This window comes from Symsagittifera roscoffensis, chromosome 9 (genome assembly GCF_963678635.1).
Source record: "Symsagittifera roscoffensis chromosome 9, txSymRosc1.1, whole genome shotgun sequence".
NCBI classification, from domain to species: domain Eukaryota; kingdom Metazoa; phylum Xenacoelomorpha; order Acoela; family Convolutidae; genus Symsagittifera; species Symsagittifera roscoffensis.
Genome location: NC_087070.1, coordinates 10,288,629 through 10,309,850, shown reverse-complemented (window position 1 = coordinate 10,309,850; position 21,222 = coordinate 10,288,629). Strand labels below are relative to the sequence as shown.

At 36.7% G+C, this 21,222-nt stretch overlaps 2 protein-coding genes across 2 annotated transcripts in view; one reads left to right on the top strand and one right to left on the bottom strand.

Annotated features, from left to right (window-relative positions):
* LOC134854555 (GPI transamidase component PIG-T-like) overlaps positions 1–14,943 on the bottom strand; it is a 208,524-nt gene extending 193,581 nt beyond the window's left edge. The window contains exon 1 of the mRNA XM_063870862.1: positions 14,927–14,943. The gene's annotated coding sequence lies outside the window, so the exon portion shown is untranslated. The remainder of the gene's footprint in view (positions 1–14,926) is intronic.
* A 599-nt stretch (positions 14,944–15,542) lies between these two features.
* LOC134854554 (uncharacterized) overlaps positions 15,543–21,222 on the top strand; it is a 245,060-nt gene continuing 239,380 nt past the window's right edge. Inside the window, exon 1 of the mRNA XM_063870859.1 lies at positions 15,543–15,561. The gene's annotated coding sequence lies outside the window, so the exon portion shown is untranslated. The remainder of the gene's footprint in view (positions 15,562–21,222) is intronic.

Here is a 21,222-nt window from a genome sequence, read left to right as displayed (position 1 = left end):
TTCAAAGATTGACTTTTTTTCCTCTTGCAGCCCTCATTGGGATATCCTTGAATTAAATCCTTGAAGAAAATTCCCTTTCTTGAATCAACTGAATTTATTGAAATTGAAATTAAAAAAAGAAATTGATGAAACCATTGAATTATATTTTATTGAAAAATTGGTAACAATTAAAATTGAAATAGAAAACTGAAAATTGTATCGGCAACTGTGAGTACCAAAATCTGTAATCCTTGAAATAAATTAGACCACCCAACCATTTAAATTATTGAATTATTGTTAATTATTGAGAGAGAAAAAAAATTAGCAAAATTTATTGCAAATATGAGGATAAAATTCTGCTCACCGTTATACCCGAAATAAAAAAATTGACACGGTGAAAAACACGTCCTAGCTGGAGAACTTAGTTGGAGATAAAGGAGAAAGCTCAGACAAGAACTTCAACTGTTTTGAATTAGTTTGCCTCAACGGCCCTCAACAGGCCACTTATTTTTTGAAGCATTCAGCACTATCGACTAAAATTTTATCCAGAGGACCAACTTGGAAATTACTAAAACAGTAGCTAAAAAATTTGCAGCGGTTACACTCAAAATAAACTTGTGTAAGTTAGAGTACTTGAGCAGACAACAAAAAACTAACAAGAAAACTGAATAGAAACTAAAAAAAAGGATAAATTTGATAAAAAATAATCTAGATAGAAACAAAAAAAACCCAAGAACCTGCGTATTGCAAAATTTTGACTGAATTAAGGATGGTTGAAAAAGATCAAGAAAAAAAAGCGAAAAACTTGGTAATATCAGGGACCAAGCCAGACAAAAAAACTGACACAGAGCTTAACAATGAAATTATTGAGAACATTGAACTTAAAGGCATAAATGAAATCAAAGAATAGTAGGCACAGTAAAAAACCGTGGTATGCGGCTTGTGTTGGTATCTTACCAATCAGAACAAGATCGAAAAAATATTCTTCGAAATGCAAAAAAAATAGGAGAAAAACAAAATTACAAATACGATTACATTCAACCAAATATGTCTTAAGAAGAAAAAGAGTTTCGATATCAACTTAGAACAAACCTCCGCAAAACGAAGATCGAAAATTCAGGGAAACAAAACCATGTTTTCAACAACCAAATCAAAGAAAGAACATGGCGAAAAAACCGGAAATCAAAACACTGCTTATTATCAATCTTTTATGGAACTCAGAAGGAATAAGGAGCCCATTGCAAACACATGAGTACTTGATAGAAAAGTCAGAGATATTGTTGTTAGTAGAAATGCTGATAAATCTCTAAATACCCTCGTTTGCTATTCTGAGCAAAGCAAAAAAACTGGAAGAGGATGACCGTTAGAAGGCTTTTTTATAGTTATCAAACGGGAATTGTAAAAAAAAAACACAATCTGATCGAAAAAATTAAGACATTTTGTGCCCATTGAAGACACATTTTTATATTCGTGTGTTTCAAACTAAACACCTCGTTGGATGAAACTCTACTCACCGTTAGACCCGAAATAACAAAACGAAACGTTGGAAAAACCTACTCGCTGGAGAACTTAGTTGCCGCCAAGAAAAATGAGATTGAGGAGATCAATTATTTGAGAGCTACAGCAGCTTCACTTTAATTTGCCTTTTCGACCCTCGACAGGCCACACATTTTTGTAACGGATCAAACACTATTGACTCAACTTTTTGAAAATTTTATTCAGTGGACCCAATTTGAAAACAAGAAATTTTAAAACAGTAGCTAAACGCAGGGGTTACACTCAAAATAGACGTCCAGCCGATCCGATAAAATAATCTAGAAAAAAAATTTAAAAAAAGAAGACACAGCATTGAAAAATCAATTAGAATTTCAAATTTTCTCAAGACACCGAGATTCATGCTCAATTGAGGAATTTTACGGAAGTTTACAGATTTGTATTTAGTAATCTCCAATACCAGAAAAAAAACGAAGATCAAAGCCTTAAAAAAACTAAACGAGCAATTGAAGAGAAACATCATGAAAAAATTATAGAAACCGTAGAATTGAAGTTTTTGAACATACTCATGAGAAAATATGAGGAACAATTTATATCAGATATGGAAAAGAAGCATTGATGGGTTCAAAAAAGGACGGTAGTCAGTTAAAGGTAGAATGTATGAACAAATGCGAAATCTGAATGTCTGTATGGTTACCAGAGGGTAAGCCAGAAACGACAAAGCGCATCCCTTTTTCTTGTAGATTCTGTTCCTATGAAAAATATCATCACTTAGAAATTTAAATGAAAAAGTTTAACATAGTACCTAAGCAGACTACACAGAAATAAGAAAATAAATAGAAACTCAAAAAAGTGGACAAGTTTTTAAAAAAATAGCCCAGATATAAACAAGCAAAACCCAAGAACCTACGTAATGCCAAGTTTTGTCCAACTTTAAGGTGGTTGAAAAATATCAAAAAAGCGCAAAAAACTAAGTAATATCAGGGAACAAGCCAGACAAAAAAAACTGACACAAAGCTTACCAATGAAATTATTGAGAATATTGAAGTTCAACGCAGAAATGAAACCAAAGTGAAACTAATAGGCACAATAAATAACATTGGTTGGCAGCTTCTGGTTGGCAGCTTCTGAAAAAGATACAAAAAAAATTCTTCGAAATGCAAAAAAAACTAGAAAAAAAAACAGAAAAACAAAGATTTTTACATTCAACCAAATACGTCTGAAGAACAAAAAGAGTTTCAACATGAACTAAGAACAAAACTCCGCAAAATGAAGACCGAAATTCAAGAGAAACAATACCATACTTTCAACTACCGGAATAAGGAAAGAACATGACTAAAAAACTGAAGATCAGAACATTGCTCACTATCAATACTTGAATGGAACACAGAAGGGATAAGGAGGCCATTGTAGAAGAAATGCTGAGAAATCTCTGAAAACCCACGTATGTTTTTCTGCGCACATCAAAAAAAAACTGGAAGAAAAGGAGTATTAAGAGTTTTTACTGTACGTATCAAACGGGAATTTAAAAAACACCATGATTGAAAATAGAACAATTTTCATCAATGTATTCATTGAAGACATATATTTTATGTTCGTGCGTTTCAAATCAAACATCTCGCTGGATGAAATTTTAATCACTGTTATACCCAAACCAGCAAAACGGAACAGAAGAAAACGTCCTAGCTGGAGAACATAATTTCCGCCAAAATAAAAGAAACAGAGGAGATCAATTAGCTGAGGGTTTAGCTTTGTGTTTTAATTTTTTTGCCTCAACGACCATCAACAGGTCAATGAGTTTGTTAACGGATCAAGCACTATCGACTCAACTTTTTTCAAATTTAATTCAGAGGACGGATTTGTAAATTATTAAAACAGTAGCTAAAAAGCATGCAGCGGTGTTACACTCAAAAAAGACTTTCAACAAATTCAAACATATGATCCAGAAAAAGTACAATAAGTATGATAGACTAAAAGGCATTGAAAACTCAAATTTAATTACCTAATTTTTCAAAACACACAGAATCATGAACAATTGAGGAATTCTACGGAATGTTACAGTTGTAGTATAGTAGTCGCAAATACCAGAAAAAAAAACGAAGAGCGAGACGAGACCTTTATAAATCTCAACGAGAATTCGAAAAGAAACAGAATGAACGAATTATAGATGCCACGCAAAAAACAGATTGAGATTTGGAACTTCGGCCACTTGGAAGAACCAGTTCACTAAATTACACTGCGGCTGCAATGTCGACTTTCAAACTGAAAATAATCAAAACGGCATCCAATATCGTAGCTAACTAGAGCAATCCATCAGCATCATTGAGTTAGTTATCGCAATGTATTTGGTAAAGAAATTCACGGGCCCAGTTGGCAGAGCAAACCAAAACATCGAAACCAAAAATAAAATAATAGCCGAGATTTCAATATTCCTTTTAGACAGCTGCTACACCTCATCAAAATTTCCGGAGCAATTTAGGCATTCCACAATTGCAACAATTCTCATAACCCAAAACTTTCTTTTAAAAACAATCTCATCCAAAAATTGCGGTACGAAGTTTTTAAGCAAAAATCAGCAAAAACAGCAATCAAAGAATTGATAAAATCAATCGCTTCAGAAAACGCAAAAATGGAAGAAATATTTATAATGCTTTGTGGATTTGAGAAAGACATTTGAGAGTCTTAACAGAAGCTTCTTGCTCAAAAAACAAAGCCAACTTTCTCTAATCTTAAACCATTTATCAAAACTACAAACAATCAAGTACAATCATACAAGTATCTGACCAGGTCTTCCTATCAAATGTCATTAAGCAGAACAAAGGTGTCTCCCAAGGTGACCTACTGTCTCCACTTTTATATAAATTAGACAAAGCTGTTATAGCACAAGTTTTGAAAAGTGTCGCATAGTACCCCAACCACGGCATCATTTTTTCAAAAGGTCAAAATAAAAAAGCTCACAAAAAGTGTCAAATATGTAAAAATTCAAAACAAAACAGGAATATCAGCTCAAAATATTTTAGATGCAATTATGTTGGGAGGGTTTTAAAAAATAACCTAAGAATCGGTTAACTTTTTGACTGAGGTTTTTATGACAACTTTTTTTTCGGATTTTTTTCTTTCATTTTTTTCGCTTTGATACGTTTTGGCCTATATTATATCGGTTTAATGGCAAAATTGCGTTTTTCAACGGGCAAGAAAAGCATAATTTCTGCGTGTCTGTGTGCATGTCTGTGTTTTAAGCGTGAAGGGAAAACTGCCTTAGTTGTTAAGTCCTCTTTTCGGTGCTTGTTTGTTCTAGTTGTTAGGTGTGGAACCGGTTGACCAACATAGATAGAATTACATCCACAGCTTGAAATCTTGTGAGTCACTTTTGTGTTTAGTTCGCGCGAAAAAGAAGAATCTAGGGAGCGTAGGCAGCTTTTCATCTTTTGAAAATACTTGGTGCGTTGATTATGCTGCAGAGCTGATTTGCAAATATCAGACTTGCGCTACCTCGGTAAAACAGCAGCATCGTTGGTGATATTTCCCTATAACCAATACCCCTTTGATTTTGCCACCTTTTCAAGGCTTTTGTTGAGCTTTCCTTTGATGATTCTGTCGAAGGTCCTCGATGCAATCTTATCAGTCCATGATTCTTGGTATTGTTTGTTTGTTAACCTATTGTTATCTGTTAAACTTCATGGCTTTTCAAATGTATTCCAAGTCAGTGTGTTTCTAAAAACTTGATGAACTATGCCTTCTAACATGAGTATTTTCAAACCTGGGCATTATAAAATCTTCTGAGACATATGAAATACAGTTGTTCCATGATGCGAATACATCGTTTATACAAAATCATTGCCTATTACTGAAAACTTCAGATAGTATTAAGCACAACACCGTTTTTACTGTGTCACATTATGTTGACGAAATTCTAATACTTAAACCCAGACATGGATTAAGAAGTTGTCTGATCAATTATTACTTCTTCAACGGAATATACAAATTTTGTACAACATCAAGATGCTTACAAAACTCAACAAAAAATAGTAACAAAGCTGAAAGTAACGACCATTATTATAAGTTGGGAGATGATGTCACATACAAAAACTTTCATGAGATGCTCGAACATGTGTCACTTGACATGACGACACCAGACTTTTAGAATTCGTGTAGTCCTCGTGATATCTTTTCATTCTTGAATGTTATTCAATTTAATTTTTGAAATTTTGGCCTTCCTATTAGTTGAGCTTTCATGTGCGGATGTTAGATGTCTCAATCTGGTTGCCTTGATTACCAAACATCTGAATCTCTTTAATTTCCTGGTTCTTTTTTACTTTTCTCTCATCACAATACAAATTTTTGACTGTTGTTATTACTGCTGTAAATTCTCAGAAAAAATTTGACGGGACTGTCATCTTTTTATGGCTTTACCCTTGAGACAGTAAAGTCTTTCCATTTGGATACTAGATTTTTCCCCGTAAATAACTTTAGTCACAGAATGGTCAAAATTAGAAATATTAGATTTAGTTCGGTTCTTAGTTCTAGTTTTTTGATGTCTCCGGCACCGTTGGTCTCTAGGTAACGAATAAAAAGATATGAAAAATAAACACTTCAAAATGAAATTAATTTCAGATGTGCAAGTGTTATTCAGACTTTAATGAAAACTTAAAGAAATTAAATTAATAAAACTAACAAGGTATAATTCAAACATTTATATTACAGATCAAAATCATGACAAATAGAGAGACTGTTTTTCCCAAAACGAATTTAAAGTTTTTCATGATAAATTACCATAAATTGTCACTGAGCTTTTGAACCACTGATCTTTTGTCACTTACTATTAAACTTTTGAACCACTGATCGCACAGCTCCCATCTTTTGCAAGGAGCTAACCATCATCCAAATCTGACTTAGCTAAATTGGGTCGAAGCTGGGAGATCACTCCTTCATGCCCAAACAAGCCTTCTACACCCCTAAGAACTTCAATTTTCAGCTTAAAATGGAGGTGTGCAGGGTTGCTCACAAGCTCGAGCAGCTCATCCTAGGGTCGAACAAGCTCAACACTATCTTAATATTCTTTTTTTGCTAGATCAGCATTATTTGATGGATCTTCCTTAAACAATCATAAAACTTTTTTTAAATTTGATCTTCGCTCAAATGTATGCTAGTTTATCCCACAAATATTTTTTCTCATCTATAATTTTTTTACTTCATTGCTGATTGTTTAAAAAACGGGTTTTCTATAAATTTTCCGTTATTTCTTTTTACGAACTATAATTTTTTGGTTCTCATATTCTAATATTTTTTTTCGATATGGTAGTTTTCGTATTGATTTTTTGTATAGTTAGGTAATAGTTGGTTGTTTGTTTTGCAAGAGTAGCATAATGGTTTCCAAGCAAGAAACGTGTGTTTAGGTATTGGACTATATATCAATTTTAAATCAGACGACGACTCAAACTTAGCACGATTGAAGCAGATTTTTATGGCCCAGCTTTGTAGTTTTTCTAGTAAAATCGTAACATTTTCTGATCTGCCGCTCAAGACTACTGCCGGACATGGAAGATGACTTGTAACTAGTGCGTTCATGAATAATAAGCGAGTTTTGATTCGAAAAAGTTTTTTGATTGAGTGAAATGTTTTAATTCCGCAGGCCACTTTTCTTAGAATCATTTTAACTTTGTCTTGAAACGATATATTTTGATCTGATATCATTCCGAGTTATTTGACATTGCTGTTTTATTCAAGGATGTTTTGATCCAAAATAACTGAAAATGGTTTCGCAAATGTTTTTTCTGAAACTTATATGTTCAGTTCAAATAAATGCCTAAAAAATAGTTGCAATTATGATCAGTTGCAATAACTACTTTGGCAAAAAAGTAGCGCGTCATTAGCAATCTGTTTTACTTTGCACGATTTCAGCAGTTGTTTTTTATTTTTCTATCGTTAACATACAGATTGAAGATTAGGGGCCCCAAAACGGTACCCTGAGGGACACCTGGTGCAATGTTTAAGACAATTTTTTTTCTGTTGTCGGCTGCTCATGAACAAATTGATCATTTTAATTGACCATTCAGAAAAATTTAGAGATTCAAGTTTTTGTTGTAGATTTTTATGGTCAATATAGTCGAAAGCAACAAATTTATTGCGATCAGTGAATGCGAGACTGAAGATTTGCGGTCTCGGCCTCGAGTATTTGAGTCTCGTCTCTGTCATGAGTTTCGACGGTCTCGACCCGACAAGACTCGGTCTCGGTCTCGAAATTTGTTCAAAGTTTCGAGCCAAATTCTCGAATAGTTTTATAAATTTAAAAAGTCTCGAAATTGTCATAGAAAAAAGTCTCGGACTGGAATTGTAAAGTCTCGGTCTCGATTTCTCGGTCTCGTCTCGCATTCCTGATTGTGATCATTGATTTTCCGAAAAAAAAATGTGAAAAAAAAATTGCATCTTTTTTTAAATAGGAGTTTGTGATAACAGATATTTATTTACTTTGTTTGTATGAAAGTTTTTCGAGAACTTTTGATAATGCACCTGTTATAGAGAATGGTTTATAGTTTTCTGGTTATACGCCGGCATACGTCCATAGTTCCAATCTGACAGGACCTGTTTCTTTTATTCCGTTTCACAAAAAAATTGTATACTCAATATTTTTCTGCTTTTGTTTTAGTAGGCTTGAGTGTCATATTATAGAAATGTTTTTTTTTACATTATAGAAGGAATTAGGAATGTTACTTACTAACGTTTTTGCACATTTGCGCATCATCAGATTTAACCGAATTAAAATATCGCAAACTGATCAGAAAGTTATCTTAAATCATTTCGCTAAACAAAATAGCTTTTAATTTTAGTGTGCTGATTTGCCTCTGATGTTGGCAATTTTACTAAACTTGACTTTGATGTTTTTTTTCGCTGAAAATTATTATTCTGCCCAAATGATTGCGTACTATTTTTACGGGCTATTTATGGTTTCGGCACGATTTTGGTTAGTTTCAAGGAAAACAAAATTTGCATGCTCGGTTCTGGATCGCACAAAATGCTAAAATTCTTTAAAAAAATTTTAGTTCAAGTTTTTCATGGCAACAGTTTTTTTTTACTTCTTCATTTTCTATTTCTTTCGGCTGGATAGGCTTTGGCTTATATTATATCGGTTTAATGGCAATTTTGCGTTTTTCGACGAAGGAAAAAAATTTGTGTGTGCGTGTCTTTGTTTTGAGCATGAAGGGGACTTAATAATTTAAGTCTAGTTTTTTTTCATCTTGAAGGGTTTTTGCCAACGTATTTTTTGTATTTGTTACCGTTTGGTAACTTTTCTTCCTATGCTTATTTCGCATTCCATTGTCTTGGCATATTTTTTTAATCAATTTGAATACTGGCCTAATTTAATTGATAGGTCTAGTTTGTGACATTTGACCAGAATTGCGCCGAAATGCATGGTAACTTCGAAATTTTATTGGTAAGGTAACAGCCAAGTGAGAGAATTGACAGTTTTGGTGGATTAACAGTTTTAATCATGCAATTTGACGAATTGGGAGAAGTTAATTTGTAGTGAAGAAGTATTTTATAAAAAAAATTCCTTTGAAATGAAAGGAACGTCACGACCTTAAGTTTTCGCGAACAATGAAAATCGCAAAAATCGGAAGGGACCGATTTTCGCTACAAAACAGCAACATTGATTCTCGACAATAAAGAAAACCGTGAAAATTTTATTGAAATTACGATCGAGACTGTCCGAAATGAAACGACTGTAGCTGTACAATCGTTACCAAGCATTTTTCGGGTATTCAGAGAGGTATCGGGAGCATTTTACCACCCTTCCAGAAGGACGACAAGACCGTTCTTTGTCCGGATTCCAGAATCGGGAAAGGTCTCGAGAAGAAACTGAAACAGTATTTTAACAACTTGTAGCTTCCGGATTTTGTAAAATTCGCCCAGAAGTACATATCGACGGGAAAACAAGCTAGATTATAAAACGACTGGCTTGCGTCTAAACACAGTTCTACATGCTTTTAACCGTCTCTACCAAAGCCAGTTCTTTGTGTAGTCCTTTTAACAACGGATCAACACAGTCGTTAATGTTTTGGGTTTCGGTCAGAACTCTCAGAATAACCTAGTTACATGCAAAATTAGTGAGCTCATGGCTGGTTCTCAGTATCCCCAGACCACGAGAACACTCCTTAAAACAGGGCTACTACTTATTTACTATATTACTATTGTTTTTGTTCAGTAGTTAAAAATCATCATTCCAATCGAAGATGAATCATCCCTTTCCCTCAACTATTAGCTCCTCGATATCTGAAAAGGAAATTAGATGTTTTTAATTCAATTCAGGACATTCCAGGAAGTTAAAAGTTGTTAAAATAAATTTCAAGTTTTCTTCCCGAGACCCTTCCGGATTCCTGAATCCGGACCAAAAGCGGTCTTATCGTCCTTCCTGTTTCTCTTTCAAAACCCTTCCTGTTTCTCGGGAAGTCTTCAGTAACGATTGTACCGTTACAAGCATTACCACCCGGAGTGGTCTTCCAACAGTACGCTCAATTGCAATTTCAATTTGTATCGTACGATTGTCGTTCACCTCGTCTATTTCAACAAATATTGTTCTTCTGTTTTCTCTTAATTTCAGTTGGTATTAATTAGATGTTATCATTTCAATTCAGAACATTCCAGGAAGCTAAAAGTTGTCAAAATAAAATTCAAGTTCTGTTCCCGAGACCCTTCCGTGTTCCTGAAACTGGACAAAGAGCGGTCTTATCGTCTTTCTAATACCCTTCCTGGTTCTCGGGAAATCTTCAGTTGCGATTGTACAGTTACAATTGTTACAATCCGGAGTGGTCTTCCAACAGTACGCTCAATTGCAATTTCAATTTGTTTCATACGATTGTTGCTCACCTCGTCTATTTCAACGAATATTGTTCTTCTGTTTTCGTTTATTTTCAGTTGTCGCGAAATTTCGAGGTCGTGACGTGTCCTTTTTTTAAACGAATATTCAAAATTTTTTACGTCACGCCTAACTGACCATTCCTGACTTGTTAAATCGTTCGATTAATACTGATTATCTGCTAAAACTGCCAATTTTCCCAGTTTACGGTCAAATTAAAATTTCGAAGTCGCCATGCAGTTTGGCACCATTCTGGTCGAATGTCACATTTGTCCTGAATTTAATCAAAAAACATTAAAATTCGTTTTCAGATAATGAGGAGTTAGGAATGAGGGAAAGGGTTGATTCATCTCCGATGGATATGATGATTTTTTTTCTACTGAACAAAAACAATAGTAATTTGATATTAAGTACTGGACCTTTTTTTAGGAGTGACCTCGTGGTCTGGGGATACTGAGACCCAGCCATGAGCTCACTATTTTGCATGTAACTAAGTTAATCTGCGCGTTCTGGCCGATAGCCCAAAACAGTAATGATTTTGTCGACCCGATGTTAAAGGACCCCACAAAGAACTGGCTTTGGTAGAGACGGTTAAAAGCATATGAAGTTGTGTCTAGACGCTGGCCAGTCGTTTCATAACCCAGCTTTATTTTCCGTCGATATGTACTTCCGGGCGAATGTTAGTTTTTTTCGCTTTTTTCGAATATTTCTTTTGATTTGTTCCTGACTTACCGGCTTACGTGTTTTGAATCGCAAGTGTTGCGAAGCTGAGCTTTGCCTCGTGTAGAATGTCTTCCACTGGATGAACGTTTGAAGGACTACTGTAGTAATTTCGGTTACCATGATAATATTTGACCTTGTGATTTACATTTATGAAGAAACATCAAAATCAAGCGGTGCATAACCACGGAGCCGCATTCCCGGATACCCGAAAAAACTAAATACCTGCGGCTTTTTTAAACTTAAATCAGAAAATTTTGAGACGCATTCTGATTGGACAAAATGCGCAGCCTGATATAGCTAACAATTCCGAACATTTTTAAGAGATTTGATTGGTTTTTTTCTTTGTCTAAAAAAGGGGGTTCAGAAGGTCAAAAGTATCATAGTAACCGAGGTTACAGTCATGAGTCCCTTCATCATGTATTCCAGTCAAAATCCTTCGAATTTTTTAGATATTGAAGTGATAATGATAAAAGAAGATGACAAGTGTTTAAGTCCTTTTCAATTAAAATCGATACGGGTTATGTTTCTTCAATAAGAACACACAACTCGACACGAGATAATATAGTATACAAGTGTTACAAGTAAAAAATTTTGTCGAAAGTTATTTTGTTATTTATTGTTCCGAGTACGCAAGCGGCGTTCGCGATTTGTATTGCCAGGGTGATTCTCTGTTTTAAAAAGCTGCCTGCTCTGGGTTCCTCAGTGCATATGCTTAGGTTCTTACAAAGCTTGCTCAAAAAAACTTCTGTGCTGGGGCCGGCCGCGCCCTGAATTTCAAAAGCTAGCGGTTGAAAAAGATATCCATCATTTACAAGATCTTTATACTTGTCAATTTTTGGCTCTTCCGCTTCAGCTGCAGCCGTACCAGGGTTACAAACAGACCCGGCATTAATCCTACAAGGAGCTAAGGAGTCTACTACCGTTACATCCCACAAGAGCTGCTTACCATCAGCCCATGGAACGAGCGTCAAACCGTCTGGTCGCTTCTGATTGGTCCTGTAGAGGTGTCGTGATTGTAAAACAGACGGAATGTGAGTAGATGATAGACTCTGCTTTATAAGGGAATTCAGGTTTGAATGCCTAGAGAATCTCCCTGCACTTTTGAGGCAAGAAAGACCATGCCAACCATCCTCGGTAACGTCTTTTCCGCACACGCATTTATGCCGTTCGCATATTTTTGATCCTAATCGAAGTCCTATCGCAATTCTGAGTTGTTGGTTTGACAGCTTTAACCTTAAATTTTTGCACGGGATGACGTTCAACCATTGGGAGCCAAATCTATCTTGGAACGCGTTGAACCTTTTTACGTCCGTTGGTTCGAGTCGTAAAATCAAGTCTGCAATTTCGCTGTCAAAAATTGGCTCCGTCCAATTTTTTTGGATTTCATTTTCCGGAGCCATTTCAATTTTTCCAAGGTCAAACCAACGTTTAAGCGCATCATCATAGGTTCCATCCACATGCTCCAAACCAAAGATTTCGCTCAAGGCATCTTTCGCTCCTACTGCTGAGGCTAAAAAAGCGGGTAAAGCGAGTAGACGAGCGGAAGAAACGCCCAAGCCACCTTTGGCTGCCGGGAGAACTGCTTGTAAAAATTGGTTATCATCCATTTTCACGTTAGTGACCTTGCATAACGAATTTCTTAGTAATTTATTGTAACGTTCCAAAAAATCTTTTTGCAAAAAACAAGGGCTCGTACGCAAAAAATATAGGAGTTTTGGCATGCTAAAGCATTTTTTCAGGAGGTAAAAACCATAATGGGCGTCTAGTTTGTCAATGACATCCGAGATTTTTTCAAGCTCCTTAATTTTTTCGTCGAGCAATTTTTTTTTGGCAAAGTTCGCCGATTGGAGATCCTAAAATGATGCGGTGATGAGCTGTACAGCTCTCGTGTTGGTCCTTTCCCCCGTGGATAAATGGTCTTAATTTAAATTTAAAATGAGGAGTTCTTCTTTTGTTTTTATTTTTATTTTGGGGCATATTTTTCGAAATTGTGTTAAAATTGAATTATACTGTGTACTAGTAGTCGGTCCCAAAAAACAAAGTTCACACTTCTCAGTGTTTAAGCTCAGGCCGTAAATTGGTTCCGATTTCAGAATGTTTATAAGGTCCCGGAGTACTACCTTATAGTCGTCGGCTAAATTCCCATCATCTAAATACCAGATGTTAATTTTCGACTCCAACTGTTTGACTAGTGTATGAATTGTTTCCGCAAAAAGGGGTGGGGCTTCAGGATCACCTTGCTGAGTTCCGTCTTCTGACATTATGACAGAGCTTCCGTAAAAAAGGTAACTAGGTTTACCATACGCGCAATGGGTGTAATTATACAATTCGGGGCGATTTGAATAAACATGATTCAGCATTGTTTCTCTGTTTAAAGAGTTAAAGGCATTCTTAAAATCTAGTTTTAAAAGAACAGTGCATTTTGGATTGTCGTCGCGTTCAATTAGGTTTCGAAACGAGTGCGCAGCTATTTCTGCTCCTCGTTTGGTACCGCATCCTACTTGTACGTTTCCGAAAAAAATTTTGTCGCTCGGAGAGGGCCTTGTTTCCAGCGCATTTAGACGCGATACGTCTCAGCGTGTTGCCTATGGCAATCGGTCTCAACCCTCCGTCTATCTTTATGAGGGCGATAAGCTTTGCGCCAAAAAAGAACGGTCTTAGTGGTTCGGGTATTTTGCCATCTCCAATGAGGTTTATCAGCTTAGTAAGCGATTTCAGAAAATTAAGTCCTGCACTGCCATTCGACTTACTAACAAGATCTTTAAAAATTTGAGGAACTATTTTATCAGGACCTGCTGCTGATCCGTTTGGAAAGGACATTATCGCTTTGTATAGGTCGAAATCGGTTACGAAAAAAACTATCCAATTTTTCTGGATTTGGAGCTGCAAATTTGGCTCGCTGCGGGTGCTTAGACAACAATTTTTGATAGTTATCAGTTGAAAAAGAGCTATTTTATCATCCGAAGCAGCAAGCCTTATTCCTCCCTTTACATTTCCTTCATCGAGCTTACTACTTATTAACTTTATTCTCTGCTCGAGGTCACTCAGAGGCGGGCTTGAAACTTGGGGATGGGGTTTTGGAAGTGACACGTCATTTGCACAAATTTTTTTATTTATCAAAGAACTCATGCTTGTGGTCTGTTTGCGTCCACTTCTTTTCGGTTGCTCCAACGACGTTAAAAAAATTAGCCATTTTGTAACATCTTCTACATTTGTAGACGATGTCATGTATTTTGTCCGACAGACTTTCCGCCAAGGGAACACGCGAGTCTTTTGGTACTCTCTTGAGTACTCGGACATTAGAGATGGCTGTATTAACATAATTGTCCTGCACTAAATCATTACCTATTATTGCTTTATTAACAGATTTTACATCAACGCATAAAGGACACTGAAACCATTGGGTTTTCTTAGAGTCGCTAAGAGAAATATTTACACAACTGATATGATACCAACTAGAACAACAATCACATCTAATCCAATTTATCAGTCCTGAAGGTTTTAAGCAATCTTTGCTTGTACATTCTTTGTTGTTTTTCCTCACCTTGACGCAGCATAAAGGTAAAAAAAAAAAGGATTTTGACTGGACTTTAGGGGACTGAACTAACCCATGATAAGCGGTTAGTGGGAATTTTACAAATCAGCAAAATTAAAAAAAAGACAACCAAATTAATTTAAATTTTAAAATCGAATTATAAAAATTAAAAACAAGGAACAATCTCACCCGAGCTCAGTAGGTCCAGCGGCGCACCACCAGACTCCTCAAGCCAGTTCCAGTTTCCCACCTCCCCACAGAAAGCCACTTGACAGACCTGTCTCTAAAATCCCTCAGAGGGCGCTCCACATACAGGCACAAACATCAAACATAACAAATCTATTTAATAAGTTTATCACAACAATTAGGCTAAAAGTACGAAAGGCTAAAAGTACAAAAGGCTCAATACTTTTACTCTCATTGAAATAATTAGTAGCAAAAGTCCGACTACTACAGGGATTTGACCCCCTCAACAACCAAAGGGTCCCTCTTTGGTATGTTTTATGATATCCATTTTCGGCCGACAAACCCTAAAATTTTTCAATATATGCTAATTTTAAAGGGGAGCACGCGCTGAAAAACGGAATTTTTTTGGTCAAAATTTTTTCAAAAAATCCCAAAAACGGGGTGGGGGCATGGTGGGGTAAACTTGAGTAGTCAGAGGAAGTAATTGGGAGGGGGAAGGGAATGGGAAGGAAGAATGATCGGACTAAGTGTGTGTGTGTGTGTGTGTGTGTGGGGGGGGATGGGTAGAGAAAGGGTACCGAAACAAAGGGTAGAGAAAGGGTAATGAAAACAAGGTTTTTAAGTAAGTTTGTAGAATCTCTTTCACCCCTATGGTACCTAGTAACGAATCTCTCCCCTCCCCAATTAAGAAATGGGTAAGGGGGCAGAAGGGAAGTAATTGCTACGTAGACCCAAAATTTCAGCTATCCGGGAACGAACTTATCCGTTCGCAAACTTATTAAATAGATTCCTCTTCCCTCGTTCAAACTGTGTGTTTTCAGAAAAGTTGTAGCTAGGAACAAGAACACTTTATTCGAAACGAAAAAAGTCCCGTCCGTTCCTAGCCGTGGATGGGTGAAAACCAATGAGATTTCACATATTCAAGAAATCGTCGTCGCAACACTTGTTGATCGGAGACTCACAATTGAAAAATCTAACTTTCCCAAATTTCAATATCCTCAGCCTTCCTGGTGCAGGTATCGCGGATGTTCTAAACTTCTTGCCCCGCAAGAACGAATACGATATTATAGCTCTATTCATTGGTGCGAACGATCTGTTTACGAAAGACAAAAAAGACTCAACGAGAACACCCGAAGACGTTGCTGAAGAATTATCCCAAATTGGCCTACGGTTGACAGAACGTTGCAATAAAGTTTTCATTATCGCTCTACCACCCAGACTCGGAAGACCAGCCCGAACGGAACGTGTAAACGATATTCTTCGCAAAAAGAAAGAACTCTGGCGATATCGCGGTATATCGAAAGGAATAACCACCAAAACTGTCTTATCTTCCGACGAAGTGCATTTAACAACAGCATCGCTTGCGAGTCTCCAAACGATTTTGAAAAAGAAAATCATCTACAAGAAGTTCTGTGTAAAAACTGATAGCGAGGGCTACTCGAATATATACCACTGCGGCAACAACACTTGTCGGTGTCATCATTTTCACAGAGACTGAATTTTCTATTGATACCTAACACTGATACTTCAGTCCTCAATCGGCGCCCTTTAGGTACCACCCTGAGGACTCGAGTACACTACCTAAACCTTCATCCCCCAAACACAGTTTCCACAGAGATAAGAGGACGTAAACATAAATAAAACTGAGAATGTCAAAGGACAAAAAACCTTGCAAAACATGCAAGAAACCCATAAACGAAAATGACCCAATATACAATTGCATCACCTGTAATTGCTCTATGCACCTTGAAGTTGTCTGCACTGGCCTCTCGACCGTTGCACTCAATGGAATACTGGAACTTGGTAACAACGCACTACTGATATGCAATACCTGTTTGTCCAACGGAAAAAGAGATCAAGTAATCAGAAGCACAGCATCACATGACAAAAGTGAAAACATCAAAAAAATTGAAGAAGAAATTTCAAAACTAAGTAAAGTAGTAGCCGAAGTCTCGACAAAAGTGGAAAATATTAAAGATCCCATCCAAAGCCTGCCAATAGCAGAACAGGGTAAAACCTGGTCACAAGTAGCGGCGCAAAACATAATCAAACCCCTGAGCAAAGGATTGAGAATAAGAGGGGTCCCCGAGATCAAGGAAAGAGATGGAAGAAAAAGACTTGACCATGACTATGATGAGGTAAATAAAATCATGAAATTCTTAAACCTCGAATGCAATATCACTGATCTCAAGCGTGTGGGAAAGTTCAGCGAAGAACGAGCAAACCACAGAACTATACTGGTACGAGTAACCTGTCCAAGAGAAATAGACTTGATACTATCATCAACACCGGCCCTCAAAAATTATGACAAAAATGTCTTCATAAGTAAGGAACTCTCAGTCGAAGAAATGAAACTGGAAAACGCCATCCTGAGAGAACGTAGAAATCTCATCAGCAGTGGAAAAAACCCCAAAAATCTTCGAATCAGAAACCTAGAACTGCATGAAAAAGTAGACGACACCTGGACAAAAGTTACAATTAAACCGGAGGCAAACAGCACAATTCAGACTAAAAATGACAACTGACTAGAATCGCTGAATGTTATGTCATTCAATACACGAAGTATACTGGATATAAATAGACGTATGAAACTTAGCAATATAATACTATCGAACGATTATGACATCATTTGCTTAAGCGAAACTTGGTTAACTGAAAATATCCCTGACAACGCGCTTTTTCTGCCTGCACACATAATAACTAGATGTGATAGACCTACCAACTCAACAAAATCGAAACACGGGGGCGTGCTTATTGCTGTTAAGCAATCCCTAGCTTTCAGAAAACTTGAAATACACACTACGGACTGCGTTGGACTCCTCCTTAACACTCCGACACCTCTCATCCTATGCTGTATCTACAGTGCCCCGAACGAAAGCAAATATAAGCTATCCACAGATGACTTCAACAAACTATTGAATATGCTAACTGACTACTCAAATGAATTTCAATGCCCAAATATTTTATTGGTTGGTGACATCAACTTCGCTAATACGCATTGGCAAACCTTGCAATCAACCCAAAAACACGAACAATTAGTACTGCAGACTTTTACTGATATGAACTTTCAACAGTTTATCGAACCCCCTCATGACCAATTAGATATTGTCTTTTGCAACAACCCCGACATTATTTTAAACAGCACGATAGACAACCATATGAAAAAACACTTCTCACACCAAGAAAGAGAATTATCAGACCACAACCCTTTTCTAATCACGATATCATCTCTTAGACACAATGACGAAAAAGCCACTCCCATACAACACGGATCCGACTTTCTGGACTTTGGTGTCTTCTCATTAAACAACGTCGATTGGATTACTTTAAACAAATACATTTTGGAACACCCATTTCAACCGTACTGCTACTCTAACATTGACCACTTAATCAACTCATGGTACCTCTGGCTATATATAGCACTAGAAAAACACATGAAAAAACAGACCAAACACCGTATGAACCTAGCACCTTGGATCACACCTGAAACCTCCAATATTATCAAAAGACTCAACACAGCATCAAAAAAAGTAGCCTTTAAAAATACTCATACTAATAACCGCAATCTTGAAAGACTTAAAAACCTTGTAGATCATTTATCCGAATTAGATCAGAAAAATTTCGAAGAATCAACTTTCAAGGGCAGAAATTTCTCAAAGCTCCAAAAATACTTTAAAAGCATACGAAAAAACTCAAGTACTCCAAAAACAATGTACTGGAATGAAAAAACCGAATCAACAGAGCACGGTAAAGCTAATTTTCTAAACAATTACTTCGTAAGCGTTTTTAACATTAAACAGAATGAAAACATTTTACCAATAGCTGAATTACCTGGCTCAATCAAATGCTTCAATTTCTCTGAAAATGAGATATACGACATCCTTAAAACATTAAACCTCCAAAAAGCAAGAGGACCAGATAGACTCGGTAACACAGTCCTAACCAATTTAGCAGATAGCATAACTTCATCTCTAAAACTGATTTATAACACCATCACCAACAAAGCAACATTTCCAACGATCTGGAAACTTGGCCAAATCATCCCAACTTTTAAAAATGGAAACAAGCAATCAGTCACAAACTACAGGCCCATCAGCCTGCTAACTGCAGTATCCAAAGTCTTAGAGAAACTGATCTTCCTTAAAATCTCACCAAAGATCTTCTCACAAATCCATGACAGCCAATTTGGCTTCTGTCCTAAACGATCGACAACTCTGCAAATGCTCCAATTCCTCGACAAAATCTATGATGACTTTGATAACCCTAATATCAAGTCTCTACAGGCAATATACTCAGACTTCGAAAAGGCTTTCGACAAAGTTCCTCACGACTTGTGCATATATAAACTCAATAAATTTCGCATATCAGGAAACGCACTTAAACTAATAGCAAACTACTTAACCAACAGAAAACAGCAAGTACGAATAGGTGCGGCAGTATCCAGCCATCTTGAAGTTAGTAGCGGCGTACCTCAAGGCTCACTGTTAGGGCCAGTATTCTTCATTACATTCATCAACGATTTACCGTCATCACTCACCAACTCGTGCTATGGTTACGCAGACGATTATAAAATTGTTGCAACGAACCCTTCCCTGCTCCAACATGACCTAATCACGATCAACTTATGGTGCAAAGATAATTCCATGAGTCTTAATTTGAAAAAATGTCACAATATAATATTCAAAGACCCCCAACTTGACCTAAACATGTATCTCGGTGACCATATACCTGAAAAAACCTGTTCAGAAAAAGACCTTGGTATACAAATAACCAACAACCTAAACTGGTCAGCACACGCAAAAATAAGAGCCCAAAAAGCAATAGGCTGCTTATTTTTAATTAAAAGAAATATTTCAAAATCAGCGAGCTTAAAAATGAAACTGAACTCCTTGTAACTCCGTCTATGTAACATTCGCCCAAATATCACACAGCGACGGAGCGTAGAAAAAGTACCTATCAACGACTGGCAGGCGTCAGCTACCTTAATTCTACTCGTTTTTCACCGTCTCGACCTTGCCAGTTGATTTTCTGGTCTGTTTAGGGCAAAGTAAAAAGTTACCATTTTTAGGCCATCAGTCAAACGACTTTTGATCAGCTTTCGTTTGCATGCGAACACAACCACATAGCTGAGTCTCGGATCCTCAGACTACGTGATTGTCATTAAAAACACGGCTCGAACAACCTATTTTTATATGTTTTTGTGTGACAGTTCTATATCAAATCCATTGGAGATGAATTGACCCTTTCCTTTTTCTATCTACTCATGCTCTGAAATATTAAATAATAACGGTGTTAATTAAGATCTAGGACATTACAGCAGCTGTTATAGTCAGTTTTCACAGTCCCTTCACATATAACAGTCTCTGGGGGACCAAGCCTCCGCTCCCGTGATTTTCTTGAGATAACACTTTTATCTCCTATATTTCGTGTCCCGGGAGGGTTCCGTGGTATTTCTCTTCCCCCCACTGAAGCCTCCGTCTCCACAAATATCTGTCGCTAAGGTCCTTATCGTGTGTTCTTGCCACGATAAGAGGCTCCGTAATTTTTCTGTCTCTGATACAACCGTTCTTCACAATTTCTATCGTTGTTCTGATTTTCGTCTTTTTTATTCAAAATGGCCGTCTTTTTTCTATTTCTCAGAAATGTTCTTCTTCCGATCGAAATTTTAAAAATAAAAATTCTAGAACATTCTGACCCTCCGTCGCAACACTTTTCTGTTCATAAGGCCTTTAGTCACTTTTATTTCTGTCGCGGGAAGGTTATGCTATGGTTACGCAGACGATTATAAAATTGTTGCAACGAACCCTTCCCTGCTCCAACATGACCTAATCACGATCAACTTATGGTGCAAAGATAATTCCATGAGTCTTAATTTGAAAAAATGTCACAATATAATATTCAAAGACCCCCAACTTGACCTAAACATGTATCTCGGTGACCATATACCTGAAAAAACCTGTTCAGAAAAAGACCTTGGTATACAAATAACCAACAACCTAAACTGGTCAGCACACGCAAAAATAAGAGCCCAAAAAGCAATAGGCTGCTTATTTTTAATTAAAAGAAATATTTCAAAATCAGCGAGCTTAAAAATGAAACTGAACTCCTACTGTGGATATGTAACCCCAATTGTGTCATATGGCTCACCCATATGGAAAGCAAATAAGTGTGAATTAAAAATTATTGAAGATGTCCAAAGAAAAGCTACACGTTGGATACTGTCATGTAACAACATCAACTATAAAGACAGACTGATTAGATTAAACCTGCTTCCACTGTCTCTCTACCACGAAATGCACGACATTCTCTTGCTTCATAAAATAATAAACGACCAATACAACTTCCATTGGAGACAATTTGTTCAGTTCAAAGAATCTACAGCCCCAACAAGAAGATCAACGAAAAATAACTTAGCGCATAAAAATTATCATTACGAAAAATCGAAAAGCAA